Genomic DNA, 11,357 nt, shown 5'->3' on the forward strand with positions numbered 1-11,357 from the left:
TTTCATTTGAAATACACATTTTCTCTAAACACAGAAGAGACAAATTCGGTGGGGCATTCTTCTGTAGGTATACCATATGTGTAATATAATGGCTCACACATAATAACATTTGTGTGTGTGTGTGTGTGTGTAACTGTAATAATCTCTATTACTTTATATTGCTATAAGAAAAAGAGGAGCTGACGTTGAGGGACAATCGGAAAAGTTTACTCTGTGCTTCCGAGTCGCTATGAATGTTTCTTTCTGAGGCTACTTCTTCATGAAATAAGAGGACCGACTTCCTTCTCCTTCCTAAGAACGATTGATGATCAAACTGTTCGTACTTCTAGAGAAGTCTGTTTAACCTTAAATTTGTTAGATGATAATCAGTGGGATAGAACAATGGCTGAGGCTTCAGTGTCCCGCACACCTATTTCTTTGAGAGATCTTTTTGCAAATTCTTCTCCTGAATTGTGAAGTAAGTAATAAAGAACGATTTATAAGAAGACTACAAATATCAAGCACAATTAAGATTCCCTGAGAGGGAAATAGCATTCAACGATGTCCCGAAAATTCTTCCAGACCAACAACCTACATGTACAACAATCATTAACCAAATGGCACATAAGAGGGAAGGATTATATTTTTTAGACGCACCAGGAAAACTTTTGTTACAAATTTAGTGCTAGCCAAAGTCAGGCAGAAAAGAAAACATTCTTAACTCTAGCGAGCTCTGGAATTGCTGCGACTTTACTCCCAGGAGGTCGAACAGCTCACGCAGTATTCAAGCTGCCATTCAGTTTAACTTCGAATGATGAACCTGTCTGCAATATTAGTAAAAGTTCTTCTTTAGCTCAAGTTCTCATGAAATGTTCTTTGATCATATGAGACGAAGCTACAATGTCCCATAAAAAATCAGTAGAAGCTGTTAACAGAATGCTGCAGGATTTGCGCAATTCCAATTGTTTGATGTGAGATATGACAGTAGTACTTTCAAGGGAACAAAGGCAGATGAAATGAAAGCGTGCTTGAAATCTTCTATTTTATGGAAACATATCAAAGTGTTAAAGTTTTCTACAAATATGAGGACACATTTGCGTAGGGATCATCTGTCAGAACAATTTGCCCATACTATTTTGTTCTATCGCACTGATTATCATCTAAAAATTTAAGGATAAACAGACTTCTCTAGAAGTATAAACAGTTTGATCATCAATCGTTCTTAGGAACAATGTTATGAAGATCTATATATTACAAGATAGATAAGTTAAACCTTACTTAGCAAATAACTGTGCTTGTTATACTTTTTATCTTTTACATGTTCCAGATCAAAGGCTGTGGCCATGCTGAGACACTGACATTATTCATTTTACTCGTATTAGTTTTAAATGTTTAAATGCGCACACACACAATGCTCTTATTAATTTTTGAGGTCCATTTATTATTACATAACATGTAGTACCTCGGTTTACGAACGCCTCGGTTTACGAACGCCTGGGATCACGAATAAATCGTGTCTTATATATATATATATATATATATATATATATATATATATATATATAAAGCACGATTTATTCGTGATCAGAGTTGTTCGAAAACCGAAGTACTACTGTATATCGAAGAGTTTAATTTTGTCACCATTTTGTGTCCCATTTCCCTATCTCTGATCTCACTTGTCACGTTTTCAAGCATTGTACTATAAAATATCGTAGTTCTTCGTCAGTGGCCATGCTGGAGTATTTCCATGACGTCTATTTCAACATTACCTTCAGTATTTGGTGCAAGGGAGTATTCGATAACGGTGCTCTCATCTGTTTCTCCTGTGCCATGTAGTTTCATTAAAGATTATACACAATAGGATTACCAAATGTATTTTTTTTAATTGTTGATAGCGACCTATAGTAAATCCCTTATGTTTTGAGTGGGGTGACATTGAAGTGCTATGACTCCTTGAAACTCAGGCTGAAGAAGTCGGGAGGTTTAAATCTAAACAATGAGGATCAGTTGTATGTCCAAGAAAGAAATCTAAATTTCATGCTATTGGCTGTTAGCAGTTGATAAGTCCAGTAATTATCTTTATTTTCTTAAATATGAAATAAGCCTCCCATGCCATTGGATTAGGTTCTCATCGAGAGAGCTTGACTGTGTTAGAGTTAAATTCGAGCCCATTATTAATATCTATGGAAAACTGCACCAACTTTATAAAATCCACACTGGTTCGTAATGAGATAAATTATCCTTTGCTGTGGTGCTTATTCACATTTTCACGATGGATGAGATATCAATCTCAAGTTTTTAGCTATTCGGTTAACGATCCAACTAACAGAAACCCTACTACAGCTGCAACAATAATTTTGATTAAAATCTCCGTTTATATCCCCTCATTACACTTCTCGTTAAACCACACATTCAAGACTTTGTGTAGTGTTAAACCAACTGCTGTAGTCTTGCGATTATTTATTTGCATATCTCTATTTTCTCACTCAGTATAGATGCCATATTAATAATTAATTTATAACACTCGATGTAAGATATTGTGCTGCTAACATTACATAAAAATTCCGTTTGTTTTTATATATTTCATATTTTATTTCCCTCCATTATCTGTTCCCGAGATGTAGGCTATTATGAATTGTCATCGAAGTATTTTTTTGAGTGGGTAATTTGTGTTTAGTGCCAGTAAAGTTAGAATATTGACATCATTAATGAATTAATAGCATGTGAAGGTTAAGTTTAAATGGATGGATTACTTCAATATCCTATTTAGGCCCTCCTAAATATTTGTATATAATCTTTGACGTTCCTTCATTAAGTGAAAGGTTTGTATTAGCGTCTATAGAATAATCTGTTTTCAGCTACGAACGCCTTGGGTGGAATTTTTGTGTCAATAGCTTGTAGGAGATTTGCGTGAATGAAAGTACTACTCTATCGTGATACAAAGTTCACGTAATTAGCGTTTCATTCGAAGTGTTTTGTAAATAGCATTGTAACTAACTTTATGTGAAATATTGATTTCTTTCATAGGCACAAGGTCTCTAAGTTATCAGCATATATAACCAACTTCATTTTCAGTGATAAATTATATTAATATGTAGTGCGTGATGACGGTAATTCCGTCACCTATTGGGTTCTTAGGACGCCATTGAAATGCAAGCATAGCAATCCATCATCCTTCAGCTATAATCCATCTCCAGCCTTCTCCAACTGTAATACGGAAGACCTCAGCATTGCACTCCAACAAAACACCCACCAACCATACAGTTTTCTCATTAGGGTATTGTGCTGACGATAGCAAGATCGTAGTTTCATTCCTAAAGCCAGCGGCACATTGGGTTTTTTAAGTAAAACTCATTTCCCTTGCTCTGCGATCACTTCGACGTTTGACGTGTGGCACACCGTGGACCTGTGTTGGCAATGTCAATTTAATGGAGTGAGGTAACTAATTTGCAGCACAAGCATTTGATCACTATAAACAAATCTGCGAGAAATTACAGAATACTAATCTGTTGTCTAAGACAAGAGAGATCACGTTATTCTCATTAGGTATCATAATATACATTGACAGTTAGTTAGTCTGAAATCGCAAAGCGCACTTAGCGAATATAAAATGTCAGCTTTCGCTCAAGCCGCCCTGTATTTAGGTCAAGTCTTAATACAAACAAGTATTTTATAAAGTAAACGTGACCATCGTTTAATAAAACAAATGTCAAAAGTTTTAGTGTTTTATAAGTAGTAAAAGTAATAATTCAGAAAATGTGAACTTCAGTAAAGGTATATTAAATCACCATGTTGTACGTGTCCCGTACTGGTGTTATGGCTACAGTGTGGAGTAGTGTAGTATGGTTGTTGAAGTAGAGATTGTGAATGATAATAGTAATAATAATAATAATAATAATAATAACAACAACAACAACAACAACAACAACAACAACAACAACAACAACAACAACAACAACAACAACAATAATAATAATAATAATAATAATAATAATTCTGCTTGTCATTACGTTACTTAACCCGTCGGTAACGCTTTCACATGATTAGAGAAAAAGAGGGAATAAGAAACAAGGCAGAGCGAAAATGAGGATGAGGTGAAGAGTGAGGCAGGAAGAGAGAAAAAGAAAAAGAGGGAGAGAGAAAAGACGGAGAGAAAAGCGTCCATGACCTATGGTAGGAGGAACGTAATATTTGTTACGTGGTTAAGAATGTTAATTGAAGGTAGTAATATAGAGAAAAGTTAGGGATATAATTTTAGCAGAGAGGTGATGTTTTGATGGTAAGGTTAAAGAAAGGCACAGAGAGAGAGGAGGGAGAGAGAGAGAGAGAGAGAGAGAGAGAGAGAGAGAGAGAGAGAGAGATAGAAAGAGAGAAAGAGATAGAGAGAATGAGAGAAAGGTGATAGTAGTAGTGATGGTGGAGGTGGTGAAGGTGGTGGTGATGATGAGTGCATAGTGAAAAGTAACTTTGTTTTTAATTGAACGAAGTTTTTTATATTAAGTATCACTTAACGCATACTCATCCCAAACTTGCCATTCACTTTAGAAAGAAACCAGTTTCCCGTTCTCCTGTCATATGCAATGGCTGTCAATAAATCACAGACATTTGATAAAGTGGTGCTGTTCTTGCCTGAACCTGTATTCGGCCATGTTCAGCTATATGTTGCATTCTCAAGGGCTCGCAAATCATCTGATATGAGAGTTAAAGTTATCAACACTGACAAACATAGTCTGCAAAGAAGTATTGGATTGAAAGGCGTACGCAACTTGAAATGTGTATTAGCTTATAAGTTTCCCACAATGTGGTTTTTCAGAGTATGCCATGTTGCATTAAATTTTTACCCCCGTGAAACTGTGACCCCTATATTTTACATATAAAATAATTTTTTGCTGTAAAATTTTAGGCTTCTAGATTTGTAATTGTGACCATGTAAATTTTAAAATGTAAATTTTTCTGTTTATGAGAAAAATAAAAAAATAAGAGTGAATATTTATTTTATGAGTGCAGTGTATTAAGTATATAAAATTGTGCATAGAGTGTATATATATATATATATATATATATATATATATATATATATATATATATATAGTACATCAAGTAATCATCGTATTTCACTTTTCTTCACTTTCAATGAACAGCAGATGAGCGACTATCTTTTTGATACACACAACAAAGGCTACGCTTTCAGGTTTTTGAGATAAAGTTTTCAGGAATGACCCAATAAGTTTACCATTAATTCCGCGAAATATTCGCTGGTCCTTCTAGTGATAACACTTTCTACAATAGGCACAAGGACTAAATTTGTTTTGAAGGAGGCTAGTCGATTACATCAAGCCCAGGGCTCACCATGTACTTATTTTATCGACTACGAAAAGATGAAAGGCAAAGCAGACTCAGTGAAGGATGAACTCAAAAGGTAAAGACGTACGAAATGCCGCTATGTACGTTGTCCTGCGTGCTAACGGTTCTACCAGTACGCTGCCTTAATAATAATAATAATAATAATAATAATAATAATAATAATAATAATAATAATAATAATAATAATATCTGGTTAAAACACTTGCTAGGAATGCATAAAAAGCTGGCAGAAAACTTTAACAACATACTAGCAGATCCAGAGACAATGCCTGAATGGCTGACAAAAGGGAAAACCATCTTAATCCCCAAATCCACGGAAACGGAGAAACAACAAAACTATAGACCTATAACCTGTCTCCCTACGATCTACAAAGCCTTTACTGCAATAATATCGCAGAGATTGAGTAAACACCTGGAAAATAACAACCTGTTTCCAGATGAGCAGAAGGGATGCTGCAAGGGCTCATACGGCTGTAAAGATCAATTATTGATCAATAAAGCCATAACTGAAGATAGCCGCAGAAAGAAGAAAGGCCTCAGTATGGCCTGGGTGGACTACCAAAAGGCTTTCGACAGTGTTCCCCACACGTGGATTCTGGAAACACTAGCCATAAACAAGGTGGCACCAATTATCATAAAATACATAGAGCACTCAATGAACAAATGGCAGACAGTGCTACAGCTCCAAACAAAAGAGGGACTTGTGAAAACGAAAGCCATCCCCATTAGAAGAGGAATATTTCAGGGAAACACGCTCTCTCCACTCCTGTTCTGCCTGGCACTCACACCTTTAACAGAATTGCTAAATAGAACTGGATGCGGTTACAAATGCTACGGAAAAACAGTCAGCCACCTTCTATATATGGATGACCTAAAATTATATGCAAAAAACGACAAAGAGCTAGAAACACTACTACAGACAGTACACGGCTTTACCAAGGAAATAGATATGAAATTCGGATTAGAAACATGTGCCAAAGCAACCCTGAAAAGAGGAAAATTAGTTAAAAGTAGCAATATAACACTAGATAAAGCCAATGAAATAAGAGAACTAGACGAAAGCCAACCATATAAGTATTTAGGAGTCAATGAACTAGATAGGATACAACATACACAAATGAAAGAAAAAATAAAGAAAGAGTACTATAGACGAGTTAGATCAATACTAAAAACAGAGCTCAATGCTAAAAACAAGATAATGGGTATCAGCACTTTAGCTGTCCCAGTTATAAGCTACAGCTACAACATCCTTAACTGGACACTAAACGAACTATGTAAAATAGACAGGAAAACAAGAAAAATAATGACAGGATATAGGATGCACCACCCAAAATCTGACATAGAAAGGCTATATATACAACGCACAGAAGGTGGCAGGGGTCTTATACAGCTAGAAAACTATTATAAAATAACCACCATAGGACTGCAAAAATACCTAAAATACTGGGCTAAACTAAATGTGAAAGAAATAGACAGAGAAAAATCCCAGCAATGGCTGAGAAGCTCAGGACTCAAAGCAGAGACTGAAGGATTTTTAATTGCTGCACAAGACCAGAGCCTCCCCACCAGAAATTACCAAAAACACATAATGAAGAGAAATATAACAACTGTAGAATATGTGGAGATCGACAAGAAACAATAAATCATATTATCTCTGGATGCCCAGTCCTGGCTAAGAAGGAATATATTCACAGACACGACAGAGCTGGGACCTATATACACTGGAAGCTATGCCAACACTATGGAATAACAACAGAAAAAAGATGGTATAAACACACGCCAGAAAAGGTCACAGAAAACGAGAAAGCAACCATACTCTGGGATATGCCAATACACACAGATAGAGAAATTAAGGCAAATAGACCAGATATAGTTGTCAAAGATCATGAAAAAAAAAATGCTTTCTAATTGATGTATCAATACCAGCAGATGACAACGTTTCTCTAAAAGAAATGGAAAAACTTTCAAAATACAAAGACCTGGAAATAGAGATAACTCGAATGTGGAATCTAAAAACAGAAACAATTCCTATCATAGTAGGTGCCTGAGGTATAATAAAAAAATATTCAGACAAATACATAACAAAAACACCAGGACTTACAAATATATATAACATACAGAAAATTGCACTACTGGGTACTGCACACATTCTACGCAAAACACTTTCAATACAGTAAACATAAGAGCACCACAGCAAACCACAGCACATACCCAAGGCGCACAGAGCTGCGCTCGGTAGTGAAGTGAAAGCACGTTATAAAAATAAAACTACTGAACAATAATAATAATAATAATAATAATAATAATAATAATAATAATAATAGACAGTGACTCTTATGGCTTCTGAACTTAACTGATTGGAAGTGCTATCATGTACTTTGTTTTGTCTTGGCATAAAAGATGGGCTACAGCAAACATTCTGCTTAATACCACATATTTGCTTTCAATTGTTGAACCTTTAGCAGTTGAGCATGTCCTTTAGCAGCTGACGATATATGCATCTCTGATCATGAGCAGAAGTAGAGGGGGAGCATTACAGCCATATGGAATTCTTTGGGGTTTGAATAATTCACCTCTGGAAACATGGGTGTTTCGTTCAACATCCTTAAACAACCCTTATTTAAGGACTGTTTGAGCGGGATGGGCTACTCGACCTGATGAAATTTCTAACTAGGCCCCCACCTGTAAGGTCATGAGCTGTTTATCTTGATATGAGATCATCGTGTCACGCATATATGGTTGTGAAGTATGTGCCTGGTGTACCCTTATCAGACGAGTTATCATGATGGGTAAGCTGGGCTTCATATCTTTTACCCCAGTGTTATTTGATGGCATACACTGGTCTCTCACTCAATAGTAATAATAATAATAATACGCTACGTAGCTTTGCGTATATATATATATATATATATATATATATATATATATATATATATATATATATATATATATATACACTTATACTTTTTGTGAGTAACACTTTAGCGTTTGGAGCTGTTGAATTTGATCCAATTTATAAGATTTAAGCTTCCTAATTCATTCGACACGAGCTTTAGTCATTCTGTTTATTTTTGCATTTATTTCAAAATGCTTAATGAAATAGTTTTCTAAATTATCCAACAGTGCTTCTACTCTCTTGCTATAACAGTGTCTCTACTTAGTTGTTCTGTTTGTCTTTTGTATTTGAAAGTTCATTCTGCCTTCTTATCTTATCTTATCTTATCTTATCTTATCTTATCTTATCTTACATATAATAAAATGCAGCGAATCAGTCACGCTGGACGAAGGGAACTAAAACAACAAACGGAGTGGGAATGTATGACAGTCAGAGATACTAAATAATAATAATAATAATAATAATAATAATAATAATAATAATAATAATAATAATAATAATAATAATAATAATAATAATGATAATAATAATAATAGTGATTCCAAATTTTGGCACAAGGCCAGAAATTTCGGGGGAGAGCGAAGTCGATTACATCGACCCAAGAGCTCAACTTGTTTTATCCACCCCGAAAAGATGAAAAAGAAAGCCGATCTCAATGGAATTTGAACATAAAGACGGACCAAATGCCGTTAAGCATTTTTTTCCCAGAGCGGTAATGATTCTGTCTTAATAATAATAATAATAATAATAATGATAATAATAATAATAATAATAATAACAGCAATAATAATAATGATAATAATAATAATAATAATAATAATAAGTGAAGTGAAAGCACGTTATAAAAATAAAACTACTGAATAATAATAATAATAATAATAATAATAATAATAATAATAATAATGACAATGTTGATAATAATAATTTCGAACCATGTTGTCCAGGTAAAAATGGAATATAGCAGAGTATAGATGGTGTTTTAAAGGTTATTGTGACTATGCAACGTTGCACTTTTTTTAGTTTAAACATATGATTGCAGATCAAAGCACGATTGCAAAACTATGTACAATTCATACACACACACACACACATATATGTATATATACATACGTATGCGTATGCGTGTATATATGTGTAATAATATGTGCTATATCTATCTACACATGCACACTCACACACTCATACATACTCACACACACATACACACACAAGCGCACGCACGCACACACACACACACACACACACACATATATATATATATATATATATATATATGTACATACACACATACATACACACACATATGCATGCATACATACATACACAAACACATGCATACATACATACATACATACATACATACATACATACATACATATAGATATAAACGAAGACGCATTCCTCGGACATGCTCCAATGATTCAAAATAAAATGTTATGGAAGATCAAAAGTATCAAATATTTTTATGAATCATATACACACTGGAAGAAATAGTACAGTGAAGCCTTCTACTCTATAATCACAATATATGCATTTTATATATAGATATACACACACATATGTTTATATACATATGTGTTTATGTATGCATGTATGTATGTACGTATGTATGTATGTATTTATGTATGTATGTATGTACACTTAGATCGCCGCCATATATTTTCACAGGCTTAATGTAAAAACCATAGAAATCAATAAACCAATTATCTTGTGTTCAGATCACTATGTTGACCTTAGCTTCATTGATTGCAAAGCATGTGATGATAAGTCGAAAGAAAATACTTTCAACATTGCTTGATATTTTGTATATTTCTCATGGTACTGCAACGTAGGGTGGCTCATCTGTAAACTCATACATACACACATATACATACATACATACATACATACATATATATATATATATATATATATATATATATATATATATATATATATATATATATATATACAAATACATGTATACATATATATATATATATATATATATATATATATATATATATATATATATACAGATACATATATACATATCTATATATTACTATATACACACATATATACATATATATATACGTATATATATGCGTATATGCATGTACATATACGTATATTTGCAAATATATATATATACACAAACATACACACACCACACACATACCACATACACACACAACACACATACCACATACACACACCACACACATACCACATACACACACCACACTAGACCGCTCATACACTACATACGCATAAACATCACGTCACACACACACACTCATTTCTTATACTTCACATTACACACATACGAATTCGCACGTGCACGAACACAGTAAAAATCACAATTTAAGGACACCATTAATCTCAATTTGGGATCTGCTTTTCCACACATCGAACAACATTATTCTTTGAGATTTTCCAATGCTTTTTTATTTCTAGACTGTTTAACATAAATTGTTTTTAAGAGACAGAAATGGCTACTGTCTATTTGGTGCCCGACTGGAAATAATCGATGGTTCGTGTTCGGTCCTCCGCTCACGCTAAGAACACCGCCGATACGCATAAATCACTCGACTTCATTGCAGTAACTGAAAAAAAGAAGAAAAAATGATTTACTACAATTTTTCTATGATTTAAAACAGAGAAATTAGCCTTTAGCATAATTGAAATTAATAGACGCACGCATGGCTGTGTGGTTAAGAAAACTAAAGCCCATTGCACGGCACCTTGAGCAAGTGTCTTCTACTATAGTTCCCGTCCCGACCACTGCTCATGAGTGAATTTGGTAGAGGGAAACTGTGTAAAACCCAGTCATATATATGTGTGCGCGCATGTGTGTGTGTGTGTGTATAGTTGTGTGTGTATATATATATGCATATAATTATGTAATGTGAAGAAACAAAAGACCTGCTAATTTATTCCGCAAACATGACTCCGATTAGAGATGGATTTAAAGGACAAATGTACATGATAGAATAAAAATTTTTAAATACACAGATATTTTTTTTAAATCTATAAATAAATAAATATATTAAAAATATATATGTGTAAATTCATAGATTTTAAAAAAATCTCCGGATGGAGGCATAAAAACTTGAACTTATTAGATAGAACTACA

At 33.9% G+C, this 11,357-nt stretch overlaps 1 protein-coding gene and 1 long non-coding RNA gene across 6 annotated transcripts in view; one reads left to right on the forward strand and one right to left on the reverse strand.

Annotated features, from left to right (window-relative positions):
- The window catches only part of LOC106869685 (putative amine oxidase [copper-containing]), a 509,414-nt gene that overhangs the window by 57,023 nt on the left and 441,034 nt on the right, over positions 1–11,357 (forward strand). The gene's annotated exons all lie outside the window — the stretch shown is intronic.
- Positions 10,652–11,357, reverse strand: part of LOC128251568 (uncharacterized) — a 29,861-nt gene continuing 29,155 nt past the window's right edge. The window contains exon 2 of the long non-coding RNA XR_008267173.2: positions 10,652–10,827. This is a non-coding gene — a long non-coding RNA (uncharacterized LOC128251568). The remainder of the gene's footprint in view (positions 10,828–11,357) is intronic.

Source organism: Octopus bimaculoides, chromosome 2 (assembly GCF_046866305.1).
Source record: "Octopus bimaculoides isolate indiv1 chromosome 2, ASM4686630v1, whole genome shotgun sequence".
In the NCBI taxonomy this organism is placed as follows: domain Eukaryota; kingdom Metazoa; phylum Mollusca; class Cephalopoda; order Octopoda; family Octopodidae; genus Octopus; species Octopus bimaculoides.